At 42.4% G+C, this 20,279-nt stretch overlaps 1 long non-coding RNA gene across 1 annotated transcript; it reads left to right on the top strand.

Moving 5' to 3' along the window:
- Nucleotides 1–1,108: 1,108 nt before the first annotated feature.
- Nucleotides 1,109–19,512, top strand: LOC125386178. The gene is made up of 3 exons (XR_007226107.1): nucleotides 1,109–2,034; nucleotides 19,047–19,236; nucleotides 19,326–19,512. It is a non-coding gene; the product is annotated as an uncharacterized LOC125386178 (long non-coding RNA).
- Nucleotides 19,513–20,279: the final 767 nt, after the last annotated feature.

The raw sequence follows: 20,279 nt of genomic DNA, 5'->3' as shown, positions 1-20,279 counted from the left end.
GAAGGTGGATCGGAGCCGTTTCACACGATGACAGGCTGCAGTGATAAAAGAGGCTGTGCGTGCTAGCTCAGCAAGCGTCACTCGGCTCGCAATTTTCAAGAATACGAGTTTTTCGTCGTCGAGATCTTATTTGCTACGAAAGTATACTAGGAACGCTCCGATAACGCGATTCTGCTGTTGGAAGTGGAAAACGTGGCAGCGCTGACGCTTTCGTTTCGCGAAATTCACGTCAGCAGACGCACAAACCATTGCTGTCTAGAATTTCCATGAACTCGTAGAGGTAAAATTATCGATAGGAACCGGTGTTTATCATTGATACTCGATAGTTAATAAAATTAGGTAAACAAAGTAAGAGAATAAAACGTAGATGCCAAGTAAAACACTTGGCAGCTGAAATAAATGGAAACAGGAATCGAAAAACATTTGTAGAAGTTTAACACGACGAGAAAGTGTTGCTCTGTTCGGGCATGCGAGCAACGTTCTATGTACTTAGGTATATAGCTGGCAACAATAGAGATTGTATACGCGAGAGGCAAAGATCCGAAACGATCGTTTATGCGCCCTCTTTCTCGCCGTCCATTTCACTCTAGCCGCTTCTCTACCTTTTTATTATTATCTACCGTTTCTTTACCGCGAGTTGACATCGTCGTCACGTAGCAGACTTCCTACGTCCTACGTCCTACGAGCCAGACTGCCTTTCTGAATACATAACGTCCCTTTTGTACATCCCTTCGGCTTAATCTCCGATATCTGCACTTATCTCGTCGAGAACGTGTATAACGAAGTTACGAAAATACGTAAACTCGATATTTTGTCGAAGGTCGAGCAATGTACATAAAGCAAACCGTTGATCCGAAAGCACGCGAGACCTCTGGCTAATTAATTTCGGACGTTTTCCGTATGTAACGGGTTTGGCGTACGTATGGAACGCGAAACGAGCATAAAACCGTCGAAAGCAGCACGGCATCGTAATAAACGATCTACTTAAATTCCTTAATGGTAATTATAAAATATTGCCAGACAGAAGGGACAAATATGCCTGTTACGGCTACTGATACATGGAGACGCGCGAACAATGTTCCCACGCGCGGAATATAAATCAAACGTGAAGAACGCGTAAAAAGTCGTGTACAGGTTGTTTGGTATAGTCGAAAAAGGAAGCGAAAAAGGGAGAAGAAAATGCAATGCCGTGAATGCAGCGCGACATTCCGTCTCCTGCATATATAATGTCCATTGTCGTTACGCGTGTGTTGGTGACGTGGCGTGGCGTGGCGTGGCGTGACGTGGTTTACTCCTCGGGATCTCTCTCTCTCTCTCTCTCTCTCTCACTCGAATAGGTACGCAGGAGGGATGGTGAACCGTTAAAAAATGTCTAGAATTTCGAACGACCACTCTCTCGCGAGCGAAGAAGTTTCTAATCAACGTGGAACCAAGACCCTGATGGTCACGCGTCGCTGCAATGTAAAACGAGAAATTCTTTTTTCACGTTGGAGATGAGGTCGCGACTCCCGGTTCTTCTATGAAAGACGCGTACGTTTGAAAAACGATCGCCCAACGAAGCGATCCGGCGCTTTGCGGAGCAAAGAGGAGTCCTATGCGGTAAGATCGACGCCTTATGCCTCGGACTGTACGTAAATTTGTATCAATTGCCGGTACAGCTGCTTCAATTTATTGTGGGATTAGAAACAATGAGTGGGGTCAAATGGTCCCTTCTTGTCATAATGTACCAACCCTCGTTGCCGTCTGTTATGACGTCACTCGCACGACCGAAATTATCAGTCGTCCATTTGCTTTTCGAGCCGCGCCTGCCCAATCGTCGTTTCTCTCGATTGAATCAAGAGAAAATCATTGTGCCGCTCGTATATGCGCTGTATACGAGTTGTTCTCCACTTTTATTCGTTCGTTGGTAGGGTCACTAGAATTTTCCACCGACGATTCCTCTCCATACGAGCTATACAGTGTATAACGCATCGAGCATGCGTTCAAGGAAAGAACGATATCGCAAGGACAGCCACGACGATATATAAATATATGGTAGATATACTATATTAATCGAATATACTATAAACTACGTTTAACGTAAACGTTTACGTTTGTCCCTACGCTAATACGTATTAGGTATTAGGTATTAGGTATTAGGTATTAGGTTGCAATATGTGTAGAAAGTATCGTTTGAACGTTCGAGATTCTTCGCGCGTCAGGTCGTTTGAAATAGGATCTAAAGTCTACTCTTTTTCGATCTAGCTGCTGGAATTGGCCACATTGTCCTTTTTTACCATTTTCTCTTTTAAAATATTCGTTTGCGAATAACTATCGCGCGTCTTTGTAACGAAAGAAACGATCGTACGTGGCGATAAGAAAAAGCAGCAACGTACCGTGTTAAACATTTTTGAGTCGAATTACAGCGTGTCATGAAACGAATTGCGTTTCACAATCACTTTTTATCGAGTCGATAGAGATCGAAGAGATGGAAATGAAACGTAATAACAGTGATTAACGCGTCCGACCAAGTCACTCGATTCACGCGAATTAATCGGTTTACAAAAATGAAAACAACATCTATTTATACCGATAAATTCCACGTAATCATCGTGGATAAAGAGCAACGTTGAAGTTTTGGTCGTACCAGTGTTTCCCTTTATCGGCGACAGAACAACGCTTCTATTCTATTCTATTCCATTCGATTATCAACAAATAAACGGATCTTTGTTGTATTTACGTATTAGATGCGAACGATAAATAAAGAAAAATATTTTAGTTCGCAAACGCGTACACTAACGACCAAAGATTTCGATCGGCGATTAAATAGGCGACTCGATGAGAAGGGATAAATCTGAGAACGATCGTTACGCGACAGGACGGCGAGGGAAACAGACAAAATTTCTAACTGTTTCCGATAACGAGATAAACGTAGCCCAAAAAGAGCGAAAGATTTAGGAGAAAAATACCGATCGTGCGCTCAGCCGTAGAGCACCGATGGACCAACGACCAACGATCAACGAAACGCGCATCGACGAGCTTACGGAGCCTGATAACGACGAACCCTTGAATCGACTTACTCGTACGAATATAAACGCTCGATAATAGCATCCTGAATCGCTCGCGATTCCTAGATCCATGTAAAACATCGCGCGTACAACATCGTTCGACGAAGATAAGAGGGATTGACGCGAGCGAGGCACGATAAGAACAACTAATTTTTTCTCCGATTCGGTTAAAAGTTATCGGTACGTAACCTTTTCCTTTTATTTCGTTCGACACTTATCACGAAAGTCTGTTTTCGTTTATGGATTGTTGCCGAGCTTATCTATACTAGAGAGTAACGCTGCACTTTTCCCACTTTTTCTCTGTCATTCGGTGATTCTCTACTTACTTACTCGAACGTTTCGTAATTGATATTAACCAGCGCTAACTATCCAGTAAAATACTTTGCTCTTCGAACGACATTTTTCTCGTCGTGTACCGATTATGAAAGCGTCTAACGCGTACACGATTTCGATTGCACGATCGTTGTACGGATTAAATCAACGAATATGATTTTATACTGCGCTTACTATCATCCCTCGGTTCGTGTTCTTTCTCGGATTCTCTTCTTTTTCTTTTTTTCTTTTTTTTTTCTTTTTTTTTTTTTTTTTTGTTTTTTCAAAACACAACTCCACGCATTATCATGCTTATCTTCCCTTTGCCGAGTCACGAACGATAACGCAAACACTTGACTCGAACGGGGACAAAATTGGCTCGGTCGATTCATCCGACGATGAGAGGGCATCGTTTTATCGAGTGCATATAATTATAACCTACGCCGATGGACAGCATAGCCGGTATTATTTACCGCATTATCGACGTGCTTACGTTCGTATTATATTTAAATTAATTTCACGATAACCTCGAAAAAACCGAGATAACCCCGTGGAAGATGAGATGGCCAACTTGGAAAAGGAAGAATGACAATGGCATCTTTTACGCGCATCCAGTGCACGTTGAATGCTTTTGCGAATGTAGGAAAATACAGCTAGTTCCCTCGACTGCACGATACTGGATAATTAGTAAAAGAAAGCTAGCGGTTAGCGTCTTATCGAACAGTGATTTTATTGTTCGGTTATTGAACGCGTAACAATTAGATGAGCGAGGAATGTAACAACGAGCCTCCAGCGTTATGTCGATAACTAACGTTTCGAGCGACCTATTTTTATCCCTGTGGAGGCGCGGGGTACGGTCGCGTGATAACGAAAGGCGACTTTTCCATTCTCGGAACACGTTAGAAACGGAGAAATTTGCCTGCGTACGGAAAAAGACGGTGACGAAATCCTAATACGTACGTGGAATTAACCGACCGAATATTATCGATCGAATAAAGAATAAAGAGACCGTTTTATCGGCCAGAGGCGGCTGGACGGTGTCGCAGAGGACAACGATACTATCGGGGACCAATGGATTCACCTGAATAGATATAACGACGACGTACGAAATTCAGTTAAAGCCGAGGAAAATTGAGTCAACCGTATGCGACCCGCTCGAAATGCAAAGCTATTCCGCATACGCGTTCCTACAATTTCTTTCGTAAGGGGTTCAACGTCCTGTTGCCGCCTCGATTTAATTGGCATCGGCGATCGCCGATCGCCGATCTCCGCCGCGCCGGAAGTTTGAATTTCAAATGCGCTCGCTCAAAAATAACGCAGCGAACGAAAACGATTTGACACAACACCGTTAAATCTTCCCCTTTTACGAACGTTTAACCAAATCGAACCCGATTAATCTCATCCGCTTTCTCCACTGTCCGCTCGAACGATAATCTCGATATCGCGAATTTCAATCGCTTTCTTGCCCCTTTCCAATGATCGACGACGGTACGGGATATATTCGAACGACGTTAATCGTCGAGCGTGTTTTGCCAAGTGAATTGTTATCGCTGGGCTTAGATATCGTGCCAATTGATTTTAAATTGGACAAATCAAACGATAATAGTATTAATAGATACGTACGCAATCGGAACGATCGACATAAGTTGATCGATATTCCGACTTGTAGGAAATTTACGGTTACCGTAATTATCTGTACACGTTGATTATGATACGAGGAAGAAATTGTTTCGAGTCGATGTGGTAGCGTCACGTGGTTACCGAATATTTACCGGCCAATTTCTTTGAATAGAACCGCGAATAGAACCGCGACATCGGTAGAAATGGTAAGAATCGTGGGAAAAGGGTCGATCGCGAACGAGACCACGGGGCCATCTTCTTTTTCCTTGCAAAAATTCATTAACTTGCCACTTGGATCTCGCGATAGCCATTAGCTAACGAAACGATATGGTCAAACGCGCGTAGAAGAAAGTTTATTTAATCGCGGTGTCCCTCGAGTAATGTACAGCCTAGGAAAAGTATTTTTCACAACAGCGTAAAATACCGCAACAACTGATACTTTTTGTCCATGTATTTGATAGTTTGCACGATACTGGAAGAAGATAAGTAAGTTTGAATATTTTTTAAGTACACGAATATTAACTAGCAGTGTTTAATTAGCGACGTGCTTTCGTAACTCGTCTTTACGAGAATTTCATCTCTTGTTTCTTCGATTTGCTAATATGCGTGTAATACATATCCACGGTCGACGAATAACGGAAGAAAGAATAAAGGGAGAGACGAATAACGAAATACGTAACTTTGGATAACCGAATCTCGTAATAAGCATACGCGGTACGTTAAGGAATTTCAAAGCACGAAGCATCGTCGGGTTAAAGACAATTTCGTTTTTTGTCGCAACATACGGCAAAATAGCGCTGGTTGCCTGCTCTTTGCCGCGCGTAGATAACCACCGACGCATAAATCAAGCGCGTAACGCACTTTCTAACAGGGGGCCGAGAAAGGGACGAAAGTATTATGATCGTGGGTTAGAAATTCAAATGTAGGATACTTATCATCGACTCCCGGAGACTGTAGCTCGTGACGCGATGCCGGTCAGAGTCGAGATGAGATTATCTTTGCCGACAGGAAACGCCGGAACCTTTGCCCCAAGTTGTACGTATTTCGTTTCGTTCGTAACGCGTACTGCGATTAAATTTAACCGAGCTTTATAAGCTAGCTAGCGGATTTTCTCGCCGATTTCGACTAACGAACCAACGAAAGTTGTACTTACGAGCGGTGTATCCGAGCCTGATCTAACCGTAAGCAAGCGGATCGTCCAGCCGTAGAATGGGCGTGGAAAGTGCGTTGAAATTTTGAAAGCGTACAAACATGCTTTTAAATAGCGCGATCGTCTTACACGATAATTAGCCGACGAATAATAAAGTTAGGCGATCCTTTGGTTGAAAATAATGGTAGCGAATTTGCAGCGAACGCGTAGTGGATCGACCGAGGAAAAATTGAAAGCGCAGTTAGACGATGAATGGTTCGAACAGGCTTGGAACACGATCAGTGGGTCGATTTCGTCTACGTAAAGGTGCTGGACGTTGCTCGAGACGTGCCTTCTTATCGTCGATACCGTATAACTAAAGCGGCAGAACGAGGCGCCATATTGGGAGACCGAGAGAACGCCTCTACCCCTTTCCTCTGATAGTACGAGTAGAACAAAGGAAATACACGAACGCAGACGATAGTAAAGTGGCTTTCAGTTGAGATTTAGCTACCGCTGCTGCTGCTGCTGCTGCTACTGCAAATTTTACTTAATTTCTAAATGATTTTAGAATGATTTTAATCAGATCGAAGCGTTTTAATAATAATTGCGCTCATAAAATCGTTATAGCGTTCGAATTGCGTCAAATTTGTTTCACCCTCAACAATGGTAACATACAACGATGGAATAAATTATACTTTTTGAGATGCGACATCGTTGTTGTACATTTTACCATAATCGAGTGCGCTTCGATTAGATTCGTTATAGATAGATAGATAAAAAGCGTATGCAAAATATCCACTCTGGTAATTCTATTGGTAATACGATATTCGTTGTCATATTTCATAAGGTGCGCGTAAAAAGTCCTTCTTCGTTGTGTAATCGAGGATCACGCTAGAAACCTGTTAGAAAAATTTCTCCTCTGCGCACGACGCTGTCCACGATACGAACTCGAACGACTCGATAAATGCGAAACCGCGGCCGAAGCAAAAAGCAAGGAAGAAAATTCGAAAAATGCGTAAACCGAACGTACGATCCGAAGACAACCGCCGCCGGTTGGAAAGCAAATGGAGCACGAAGGAATGAAAATTTCGGTCGAAAATACACACCAGGAACTGTAAATCGGGCAAAAAGCGAGCGAGCCGTTCGATCGACGTTAGGGTAAGAAGCGAGTCGGACCGAGCGAATAGGAGAAAAAGAAAACGGCGAACGGGCCATCGAGGATCTGAGAACGAACGGAGGAGAAAGAAAAACGGGCGTCCAACGAATGGACAGAGAGGAAGCTGCCTATCGTTAAATTGGGAACCACTGTCGAAGATAACCAATGGTCCAGGCACACACGCGTGCTCTTACAAGCGCGAGCATATGCGCGCACACACGCGCGCTCAAGCATACAGTCAGCGTTCGTACGAGATCCGTGTAATTCCAAGAAGCGTACAGTCGTTGGAAAAAGTGACGGGTTCTTCGACGGACTACGTTGGGTCGTGAATCGCGGGGGCGGAGGGCGAGGAAGAGAAGCCGATGGAAATGTGCGCGTTACGCCAGTCGAGCATATTCGCGAAAGTTCCTTGACATCGACGCGGTTGCGAGCAAATGACCAAACGGAACCCAGGAGGTCCCCGAGGTTGCGTACCAAGAAAACCGTGTCGTCAGCCTGTTCGAAGTTCGGCCATCGCCGCTAGTCGCGCTACATTTACCTACCTTGATTTTCCCTACGCTATTCAAAAACGAACGATAGACGCGCGAGATAGACGTCCTACCTTTCCGTATTCGGATATCGAACCGTTTCAAGTCCGTTTGTTATCGTTCATAGAAAATTATCCATCTATACGACTAAAACTCTCCGAGTATACTCGTCAAATTGTACGATAATCGTTAATAATCGTCGAATTATATACGCGTATCGAATATATATAAAGGAATAACGACATAGTTAATTCAAATACGCGGTATAGTCCGTGCGCGTCCTCCACAACGAAACAATACGTAAAAATTTATCTATGACAAGGACGCTTGTCATTCATACTGCAATTACTTGTGCAAACAAGCTGTATCGTATGTAAGTATTAGGTACGCCGCATACACTCTTCGAAGAGTATCCCACTTTACGTAACAACCACCGATGACGCGACCGTTCCCCATAAACGATAGAACCGCGCGGGAATTCCGATAAACCGATAAATTGATAAACCGATAAACCGATAAACCGATAAACCTATAGGCAGATTCGGCCATGTAATTTCGTTCGATAACGTTCGCAGTTGGAAGAACGGCGCGACAACGCGTTTTTTGGCAGTAAACCTCATCGGACGCGCACGATTTCGAAGAGGGCGGTAATCGCGATCGCGCCAATCCACGTCGATTCCTCTTCCCCGAAAGATCGATTCGCCGCGACTCGACCGTTTGAACGGTTCTCCCGCTTTTTACTTTATTTCCGTATCCGTTAGCATGAAAGAAGGATATTCATGAGCGTTTTTTACGCGATCCAGGCCGGCCGTAAAGGGATGGCGAGAGGAGAGGAGAAACAACGGGCCGTTTGTGCATTTCTGGTGACGTTCTCCAACCGGTCGAGCTCGCTGCTCGATGGGCCCTGTTTGCCCTTTGATAAAGTCGAAGCCTTCGAACGAGCTCGATCTTCGTCCATCCCGGAACACGATATGGCAAATTTCCGCCGAGTAAATTGTCAAGCGCGATTTCTCGCCGAGTTCGAGTCGAGGAAACACGAAGGTTGATGGCGATATCCTCTTCCGTGAGACTCGAGAACGGCCGTTTCGGCTCTCGCCAAATCGCGTCCTATCTATCATAGATTTACAGAGATTTACAGAGATTCACCGAGATACGCGTTTCCAGTTCACTTTCGTTTACTATTTCCTCTTGATTTTTTTAACCTTCGGTTACATCGACTTTTTTTTACAAAGATCTTTTACGAAGATTGTTTAACATCGCGCATAGAACGGGAAAATGAATCTACCGTACGATAGCTACGATAGATGAAATTTTGGCGCGCCTTTAGTTCCGTTTTACGAATCTGAAAAAACGTTACATCGTGCTATTTATATAGATACGTCTGGTACACGCTAAAGACTTTTGTCGTTATAAAAAGGAAAAAGGTTCTCCTCTTGCAACGAAAGTTTGAGTTGCGAAATCAACCAGTTATCGTTCAGAGTATCGAGTATCGTCGAAATAATAAATAACTAATAGAAAATTGTAGAAAGTTAGAGACGCGCTTTATCGAATACGGTGTAGCGGAGAGAAAAATTCTCTGACGTAATTTGTCAATTCTTTTTATCGTACCTAACCTTTATTTAATAAAAATATTGGGGCACGTATCACGTGTCCTTTAAATTATCTTGTTTAGCTATACGTCGGAGACACAACATAAACGTAAGATGCGAAGAGCAGTTTTTAACAACTCGCCTCTCGATAAGTAATCATCGTTATATTTTTTAATGTAAAATCGCGTTGCAACCTACTTATCAGCCGTTTCTTTATTTAACGAATGAAAAATCCTTATCACGGTGTTTACGACCTATACCATTTCGTTAACAATGCATTCGATCGATGTTTAGCGACATCTCCGGACATTTGTTCATCTTTTCCCATTCGTTCGCCTTACTTACGAATCGTAGATTAAAAAATATCAAAAATATCAAAGCTTCGTATAAGAAAAGAGAATTCGAAAGCGATAGGAAGATTAACTAATTTTGTCGCACGACGGAGACGACGACTACGGCGACCATTACGTTTTTTGCATAACAAAAATTATCTTGGCTTAGTCAGCGAACGATGGATATACGATATCGTTGAATTTGTTCGACGCGGCGTCGAATTTGCGTGTCACACGTTCGCACTTTCGCGTCATGTAGCTTTCGCTGACATCTTCGCGATTGCGTTCGCGTAAACAGGATTCGGTTTACGCAAGCGGAAACCAACAGTTAGCAGAAACGAAGCTGACGATCGATAAATCTCGTACGTTTTGTATCCTTTCGAAATGCGAGTATATTTATTTTATGCGTATCGTTACTTTACCAAAGAGAATTCAAGATCTATCGATTAGTAATTCGCTACGTTCGATCGTAGAAATAGGCCTCGTAGCTACCACCCTTGTATACGTGTACGGTGTACAATCTTGCAGCATATATCTACACACGTAGATAACAAAGAATCGAACTCGAAGAATGTTTCATTTTTACAATAGTATTCGATGCAAATTACGCAAGCGTTACGAAAATAGAAATCGTTTAACGTATGCGTACGACGTGGTAAACTAAAGCCGGTTTCACACGGAGATACTCGTATCGGGAGCTGCGGTACCGTGTGAATGTCGCCATTTGTTTTAATGTTTCGTTTATCGCCTTCGTACAAATAAAAATTAAAAGGAGCAAATTGAGATTAGAAACGCGCATATATACAAATCATATATATATATATACACAAGTGCAAATAAATACAAGTACAAATCTCGATGGAAGAAGAGATGATTTATGGAAGAGAGGGGGAGAGAGAGAGAGAAAAGGTAAAATACGAGGAGAGCGAAACTACGTTGAACTACGTTCGTTGTACTACGAAGTTGTCAGCATCCACAAAAGGTTTACCGTAGAGCGTAAAATGTGGATATATAACGATTCCGTTTCGGAACGATCATCGTCGAACGGATTGCTCTCTCCGTTTGATTGTTCGTCGATGACGGTACTGAAGCCACGTGGTGGCGGATCACGCGCGTGTATGCACAGCCAACGTAAGTAAGCGACTAAGTTACTTGTACGTACGCACACCACGCACGTGATGCGCTTGCCACGCGTACGTATGCTCGCACAGGTACGTATATCGCTCGCGAATGCTCGACCAGCAAAACGGATTCTCTTTTGTTCGCCAATGAACGCGAGTACAGGGTCGGTCTGCCCTCTGGTCTACTTCGTCTTAATCGCGGTCGGGCAGGTCCTTAACCTTGCCACTGGCGATTGCTTTTTTCTTCGCATCTTTTCCATCTTTTCTCCGATCAAAAAGAACGATTTGCTCGATTTGACTTTTAATTTTAATCCATAGATCGGTACGAACGTTGCTAAGAGTTTCGAGAATAAACTTTCAGACCGGATTTCTGCGTGCACCGATATGCGTATCTATTTACGGTAGGACATTTTTATTTATTTTGATTTATTAATAAGAGAAATCTTTCGAGCGGTTTGTTCCACCGACGGACATATTTTTACGCGTTCCGTGTTTCGCGACTTAACCCTGTACGAGAAGCGATGGAAAAGGATGAAAGAAGGCAATTCCATTCGACGAATCGGTCGCGTCGCCTCGTTTTCCCCTTTCTCGGGCGTATTTTACCCGTTGAGAGTCTACCGAAATCGTTACGTCTGCTAAAATTACTCGCACCACGGCAGGGTGTAAACGCAACATGAGTTTAGGTTTGTGTCGCAGGAACTGCTGGCCAACGGATCGATTCTGGATGTAACTCGTTACGATTCGCCGTAAATAACGTCGTCGTGACGAAGCGACGCGGACGTCTCACGGGTCTTCGCGTCCTATTGAAACGTAATCGTCACCCTCGAAGCGAAACGCTAACCGAAATAGCGGCAACATCTGCTCCATAGAAATGAGAGAACCAGCCTGCTGAAACGCGATGGAATCTCCACTTGTCGCAATTTAATAGACAACGGTATTTAGATCAAGCACGATATCCCTGAGAAATACAATCGAGAAATAAAACACGGCCATATATTGTTCGCGCATGTCTGAGATTCTCTCTCCAGGGAGGAATTTCTTCACTGGCTGTACTTTACCGCCGCGCACTAGCAAACAGTTGAGAAACGAGCAGGACGGCAGCTTCTTACGTCGCATTCGTTATAATATTCGGCATTTTGGACGCCGAGATTACCGATATATTTCGCGGTATACTTTTATTCGTTATTTTAATTGGTAAACGGTAAGGCGAGAGCTAAATTTTTCGACGACATATTGGTCGCTTGAACAACTTTGTAAGAAGGATTTTTCAGCAACTAATCAGAAAGTCAAAAGTCAGTCGGTAGGTTACTATAGAAAACATTCGCCTTTGAGATACGATGTATAGACAATATGCTAAATAACGTATCGTCAAAATTTCAATTTCGTCGTATACGCAAAGCGCTTTAAATTATCGATCGATATCTTACGCGGTAAATTAAAACGTAATCGCGAACGTTAGCTGCCATGTATTTCGGTAGTATTCGGACGTTGTTAATGAGAATCGTTCAACATGCCCAAGTAGATAATAATGGGCAAGTAAGTGAAAGTGATTAATCGTGACTGATCGACCGTAGTCACGACTCGGAGCTAGTGAATGGATTTACCGTAAATGAAATATAATAAAAACTGGAGCACCGCGTACGGTTCATCGGCCGATTTTCCAGAATTTACACAATTATTTTTTACGAGTTAAGCCGCGAGTTAAATCGAAACCAATATCACTTAACGATACGTATGACTTAACGATTTGACGATTTTACGGCTTATGTAAACATTCGCAAGCTGTGCAATCTCACGTAATGGCGTGCGAGAGAAGAATTAATCACGTTATAGCATGAAAAAGTACATATACGAACCGAATATTTACATGCACATTGGTTTCCTAGTAGGTGTATCCTTCATCGAAAATAATTACTGACTTCTCATTTTTCTCGATCTTTTTCCCCATTATCGACCATATAACGTCACTCTTCTCGGAATAAATATCGTAAATATCGAACTAGGCGCGATTAAACACGGCAAAGTTAACGACGATACGAGCAAACCTGTAACCATTTCTAATTCGAGTTTAATAACACGTACAACGATCGAAAAGACTTCTGAAAGAAAGGCCTAGCCATAGAAGGATCACAACGTACAACGTACGTACCAATTGCGTTTTCATGAAATTACAATTATACGAACGATTAATCCTGCTGTTTGGTATCAAGAAATTCTCCTGTTCTTTTCGCTGTCGATGACTGCGTGCTCGATTACTTTATTCGTTCGAAGGGCGGACGTTTCTTTCGGACGAAAGAATTAGATCGTTGATCTAAAGCACGCTAAAAGGGTTAGAAAGAGTACAAAGAGAACGTAACGAGCGTGGTTCGAACATTTCGGATACGGTTTATAATTCAGCCACGCCCGACTGCCTTGTAACGTGATAACGTAAGTCGTCGTAATTGCGTGCCATGCATAGTTAATGCCGCTTACCTATGGTACGCGTATAGTCTCGCGAATTAGCAGATTGCAACGAAAATCTTGTCGATGACACACCGCTTACTCGTTGTTCCCGTCGTTCTCGATTCATCCTTCTCGAGATAACAACGTACCAGCTTTACCCGCCAATTTTCTTCTCGATCGATCGATCGTACGGCGTCCAATATCGTATCGCTCTCGCTTTTCATCGTTTTCGTATATATTCCCTATCAAGTCGTTTCGTAAGTTTTCGAAAGGAAGAATATCTAAGAAACTGTAAAATTTCCCCGTTTTACTTTTTACATAGGCTTCTCGACTCTTAATTGGAGTAAGTATCTAGACTTTAGAGCGTGTATTTTGGGAAACCGCTGACGTTTTTCACCGAGCTCAAATTTTTTCTCCTGACAGCCGTTTCTGTCGACTGTCGGTAGAACGTATATTTAGGAAGGCTATTTATATTTTTTATTTGTTATACATCAGTCCGTCAAACAGATGTTATTCTTTGAACGATCTATGTACATACATATTCGTTATTTGGCGTTTCGGATTAAATCTTCTCATAAACGAGTTTGCGCGACATTTTTCATTTACTGGCAAATTTTACTCTATGAGTACATATATATAGATCGTCAAATGTATAATCTCTGTTGTACAAGTATCAATTGTCGTTCGACGATACACGATCGCACGAATCATATCTTTTCAATGTCTATCGCAAATGCTTATTTATTGTTTACGTCGTGCGATTGTTCGATTAAAATGCATTCTTTTGTACGCGAACGAATAATACAAATCGATCAGAGTCGATGATCGAAGAAACAGATGTACGATGTGATCGTAAAACTTGTTTCGCGTTGAACGTTTCATTTTGGACAACTTGCCTAACAGAGACACGCTCGACACTGGTATATCGAAAACGATTTAGAAACTTGAATGGAAGCCAAAATTTACTGGCTAAAATAGGTACCGAAAGAATACTCGTTTCTTTTTATACGTGGGAAAGTACGGCAGCTGAGAATTATAATTCGAACATGGCTAATTACGCGGCTAAAATATACTTATGTTTTCGTCTATGTATCATGCTCGTAAGCGATACTACGTACCACTATGTACTATAGCGGTAAATAGATGTGTATGCTTCCAAATTTTCTAGTCCCTTCCTTAAATTATCCGTGGAGAACGCGAGCCATTTCATATCAGCCGAGTTAACCGAACTGCGATAAATATTCGGTAGCTCTGAATTATCCGCTACATCGCAGGAAACTTATGATTTACGTTGTGCAATTCATTCAGCTCGAGCATGAGTTGCGTAATTACGAGTCACTCGTAATTAAACGTGTGCCTATTTCGAAATTTTAGTTGTGTAGCGATGCGACAAGTAAATATATATATACTGTACCGAATAAATCTACCAATAGGTAGTCGTACACTACGATGTCCGAATATCTTGGGCCATTTTTCGAAAAGTCAGATCGTTTAATGTACAGTTTGATAGTTATCGTTTAGAATGTAGAAAACGGTCGCGTAGAGAAGAGAGGAAGGTAGTCTGGAAGGTAGCCTGGAGAGAGCAGCGCGAACGTTAACGGTTGAGAACACTGTTCGGTCAGGGAGAAGTCACGAACGCAAAAGGAAGGCGACGCGACGTAAGGTAAAAGAGTTTTGTTTGGGTAGAAGAGGAAAAAAAGGAAACGGCTTCGGAAGCCACGTAGACCCGACCATACTCGATTCTTTGTTGAATTTTCGACCATGAGTTTGTGCAGCAATTACCAGACCAGCATTTCTGAAAAGCGATCTCCCCGTCTCGATGACCACGAGCATGGTAGCGCGCGTTCGGATAGCTTCGCGTCGCCATGGAATATTCCATCTCCGTACTAGCTACGCTTTATCTGCATCTATACGTTTTATCGCGTTTATTATCCTCGTCGATTATTTCTCCTTCTTTTCTCTCGGCTCTCCGTTCGCGTATCGCTATACCTACGGTAGGCTATTATCGCGATGATCGCGATGGAAATTAATCCTACGATATCCTGTGCAACGTCCATCGAACGAATTGTGTCGAATCAACGTACCGTCGTTTCTCCCTTTTTCCACGTCACACCTCCGATCCTTTTTAATCTACGGCAAGAAAAATCATTTTTCCATACGGATCACGGAAATACGTATCTAGTATATAGCGGTATGTCGCGTGTTGCGCAAAATCTATTATTGCTATCGCTTCCGTCGAGCGTTTCCTCGACGAATCTCGATCATCGTCGATTCATTTGCGATCGTTTGCAAAAGCTGCGCGTTTACCGAGCCGTGTTCACGCACCGCAAACCTTTCCGCGTCTATTCCAAATTGCGTAAAACGAACGATCTGTGCGCAGGCAGTCGCGCAAAGCGCATCTCGACGCGTATTCGTCCGGCTACGACGATGCTGGCCCGCGAAAATCAAAACCCCTAACGATCAGACCACGTCTTGTGCATCTATCGTGGATCTATCGAGAGGAAGTGGATCTATCGTGCAACAAAGACAACAGCGCGGTGGATGCTTATTTTCGCCGCTCTGTCTTTTTTCTAGCCTGTCGGACAGGTCTAGATGCTTTCTGACCTGCTAAAACAAATGCCCGACCTAGCATTATCCAAACGGAGACCTATCTACGTCGAGGAGCCAAAAAATATCCCATGATGTTGTGTTAGTCCCTCGTTAAGCCAGCCATTCGAGCGGACTACGAACACTGTTTTACATTCGAAAATATATATCTACGTGTAGAGCGTTGCATCGAAGCGTTGCATTGTTGAAACCGAGGATAAAGAAGAGAGTTCGAAAAAGGGAAAAGGATGGAAATAGAAATTTCGATCTTGCTAAATTTTTTTCAAATAAAATTCGGTTTTTGCTAAGATATATTTTCGATGTTTCCACGATATTCGTGGCGTATCGAGCAAAGAATCGAGCGCGATCGGAGTATCCCTGATTACGCGATAATCTCTCGCCTTATCTTAATCGTATCTGTTTTAGCCGATGCGATCGTCGAAAATGATCGGAAGTAAAAAACGATTGGTTTTATACCGATGTAAGGTTTCGTTAACCTACTACGGCGATTACGCAGATACGATCGCCTAAAATCTCCTCCGTTCCATCGATACTCGTCTAAATTCGATCGAGCCGATTATCGTGAAGCAATCGTCGAAGCAAGCGCCGTTTCGTCATTTCTGTCACGTACGAGACAGCTTATACATAAATATTATTCATCGAGTAACCGCGTAAATACACAGGCTACGCCATACGAACGTGCGAGCAATTTAACGCGCGTAAATTCCTGCAACAGCCCTCGATGATTTCTGTCTATTCGTTTTCAATCGTCTCGTCCTAAAGAGCATGGAAGCACGATTGTCTCGATCGTACACGAATATTCGTATTCTATTATGCGAATATTATCGACACGGCACGGTATTACATCCGAAGGCAGACTCGAATATCGCTCTTACGGGGAAAAAAGTGTTAATGGTTGATCGTTGCTCGCGATCGTTAATTGCTGCAAAAGTTGCTCGATGCTGATTGCGAGTCATAAAGTACAACAAGTACGATAATACTAGCAGGATGATAATGAATGAAATTAAAAATTGAAAGATAATAAAGTGGTCGGACAACTTTCCAGTAACATTGCGATATAGAGTATAAACACGAGTGACTTTGCGAAAAGAAAAGAGGCTGATAATAAAACAAAAGTATAGAGATAACTATATCTACATACTTTAAATCTTTTATTAACGAACATGATATCTTTCAAAACGAAAACGTAACGTAAAATCTAACTTCGTTTCACGTCAATATCGGGCTAAGTAATTCGTGAGCAGTAAGACCGGTTTCACACGGAGATACGCGTACACCAATGGAAAGGATCGCGCGACGATTCTCGCGAAACGCGGTACCGCGACATTCGTTTCGCGTAACTCGCAAACCATACCATTTCGTACGAAAACCACGGACGAAACGTTAAAACAAATAGCAGCATTCACACGGTACGCGATTAGCGTAACTCGGTATCTGCGTGTGGAAGCAGCCTAAAACGAACGATGTCAGCCAGACGATATCAACGATCATTCGGAACATAATAAAAGAACGATACGCGATTTTTCCGACTACGATACCCAGAAAATACATGATCTTTTGGTAGACCAAAGAAAATATAAAATGCAAAGACCACTGGTATCGCTGTTACTAATGAAACACGAATATTCGTTAGTTGGGTAAAGATTTCGAAATAACTAACTAACATTGCGAAAGTAAAAATCTAAAAGTAAGAGAGTTTAATCGTGTCGATCTTTAGGATTTTTCGAATGGTATCGGAGAAATAAATCTCTCAAGGTGAGAAAACCAAAGGGAACGAGCTCGTGACAGATTCGATCCGAGAAGATGGCGAATGATCTCGTGAAAGAAACCCGAACGCATCGTCGTTGAGCAGAAAATTACATTACGCAACGCGTGATCCAGCTGAAGCGATCGGACGACGGAGAGGAGCATCGCGCTACTTCGTCTCAGTCGGAACGTTATGACAGCCGTAAAAGTGCAAAATCTCGTCTTATTGCCCTGCACCTCGTATTCTTTAAACTTTAAAGTATACGTTTGCCGTAGCCACGCGATAAGTGAGCGGCCCCTCGTGCAGGAGGCACGCCCTGAACCGAGAAAACGTTCCCCCAATAATTTCAAGCTTTTCTTTTCTCCTTCGCTTCTTTTTCTTTCTTTCTTTCTTTCTTTCTTTCTTTCGTTCCTTCTTTCCCCCTACCCTTCTTCTTTCGTTCTCCTGCTTCACTTTTTTGACCGCGTGCAGCGTGCTCCGCACTTGCTCCTCAGCATGGGGTCGGTAAAAATGTAAGAACCTCTACGAGGTATCATCTCCTTCTGTCTCGTAGATCGTCTTTCGGTACAACGCGTTCAAGTACCGACGTTACGACGCCACGCCACGCCACGCCACGCCACGCGATCCCTCTATCTAGCTTCGACGTCATTTTAAATAAAGTATTTCAATGATTATATTTCAATCCTTGCCCCTCGAAGTATCTAATTATATAGGAATATATAAACGACGATAAACTAAGTTTCGAAATACTCGGTTGTCGCTTTTCATCGATGGCATTTTCCTAGGTTCGGTGAGACAGGTGGAAAAGGAAAAAGCAAGAGCTTCCCTTGTATCGTAAATTGACGAAGCAGTGCGATGTTCACTTAGGCCGGCAGTGCGTCAAGGACACGGGTGAAGCTGCTCGTTCTTTTTCCTATTTTATCGTATCAAAATCGACAGAGCAAGCGGTATTATCGTTTTTCAGACCGAAGCCTGAATTCTGAAGCCGATATAGATAACTTCCTAACGCGATACCGTTCGAACTAGCTGAACAATTACCGCAAAAGTGTGGCAACTGCAAAGTGTGAGCGTCCATATAAATATATGAATATATAGGATTATAAGGGAAGGGAAAAAAGACGAAATCGGAGAAATATTTTTTTGTTGCGTCGATCGAAACGATTTGGCGATCTGAAATAGCGTAAATCGATTTAGAAAATGAGGTGAATTTTCCTTGTTCGTGCGCACAGTATCGAGAGAAGATGGAATTATGTATTATAAAAGCAAATCTATTTCTGTTTCGACGTTTTTACGAAATTTCGTCGGAAAATTATATATTATTTAACGTAAGAGATGTTGAAAAAGTAAAAATATATAAGATATCTATATTATAACTATCTTCCGCATTATAGGCATAGGTATTTGGTCTTCGTAGGTTAAGAAAATCCAGTTTCCCGATCTCCTAGTGTTGCGGAGATCCGGTGATTAGCAGCGTACACGAGGGGTAGCGAAGCAGTGCGAGAAGGATGAAAAATAAAAGAAAGAACGAAGAAATTCTAGCCGATTGTTCGGCATGAATGAGGCACCTTGCTCACTGGCGGCGGTCTTTTCCCCCTTGGTCGCAGGTGAGGTCAAAATTTCAACGACAATGAGTCGGAATAACGACTTTCCAAACAGACTGCACAATACCTCAATAGAGAATGTCGTCTAAAAGGTCCCGTAAATTTTCCATAAGGACAATCGGCACCGGGGTAAAAAGATAATCCGATGAGTCACCACTGATCTCGCCTTTCCCGTGTTTTCGAGCAGCGACGTCTGACTCGAGAATTTTTCTTTGTCAGTTACTCTACCCCCTGACGGATAACTTCGCGAAAAGGTGAATACAGGTGAATATTCCTTAATCATACACCTGTAACTTTTATTTTTCAATAAAATAATTAATTTTATAAATTAATAATAATTAATAATTATATAATATTAATAATTAATAAATAATAAATAATAATTAATAATTAATTTTGATAAGATAGATTCTCGAATTGTCGTCGAATCTTATTAATCTTTAGTTTTTACTTTTTAACGCGTCAAATGCAAAACTCGCGGTCGTAAGATCGCAGAGATCAACGATCGCCGGTAAAAAAAAAAAGATAGCGGTTGTTCGAAGGAGAAAGCTATAAGCATTAGCTAATAAATAAAATAGATAGCTATGAATAAATTAGCTATGCGGAGAGAAGAGAAAGAAATATCGGCGTAATCGGTTCTCTGGAAACTAGCTTTTACGCGTTAACCAAGAACGTCGACGATCGTCGAACGAAGCGGCAAATACTTTCCATCGATTCAAAAAAAAGATGAAAAAATATGGCAATGAAACGATCGAACGTTTCTAAATGGATTATAATCGTCGCTGTGCCTAAAAAGATATATATGTATAATCTGGAATCGTTTCCCTAAGAATAAGGATTTTCTAAGAAATTTACCAAGAATAAGGTTTCGCTACCACGCTCTTGCGAAACGAGCTCGACCCCTTTCCTCTCGTACGTTGCCTTTCGAAATATCTAAGAAATATCTAAAACGTTTGAACGTATAATCGAAACACTTTGGTAAATCAAGGAAAACGCTATGATACTATGTTCGCGTTTGGCACGTGCTAAACCGTGAAAGAGTCGAT

This window comes from Bombus terrestris, chromosome 13 (genome assembly GCF_910591885.1).
Source record: "Bombus terrestris chromosome 13, iyBomTerr1.2, whole genome shotgun sequence".
Lineage (NCBI taxonomy): Eukaryota > Metazoa > Arthropoda > Insecta > Hymenoptera > Apidae > Bombus > Bombus terrestris.
This window is presented reverse-complemented; position numbering and strand designations above follow the sequence as displayed.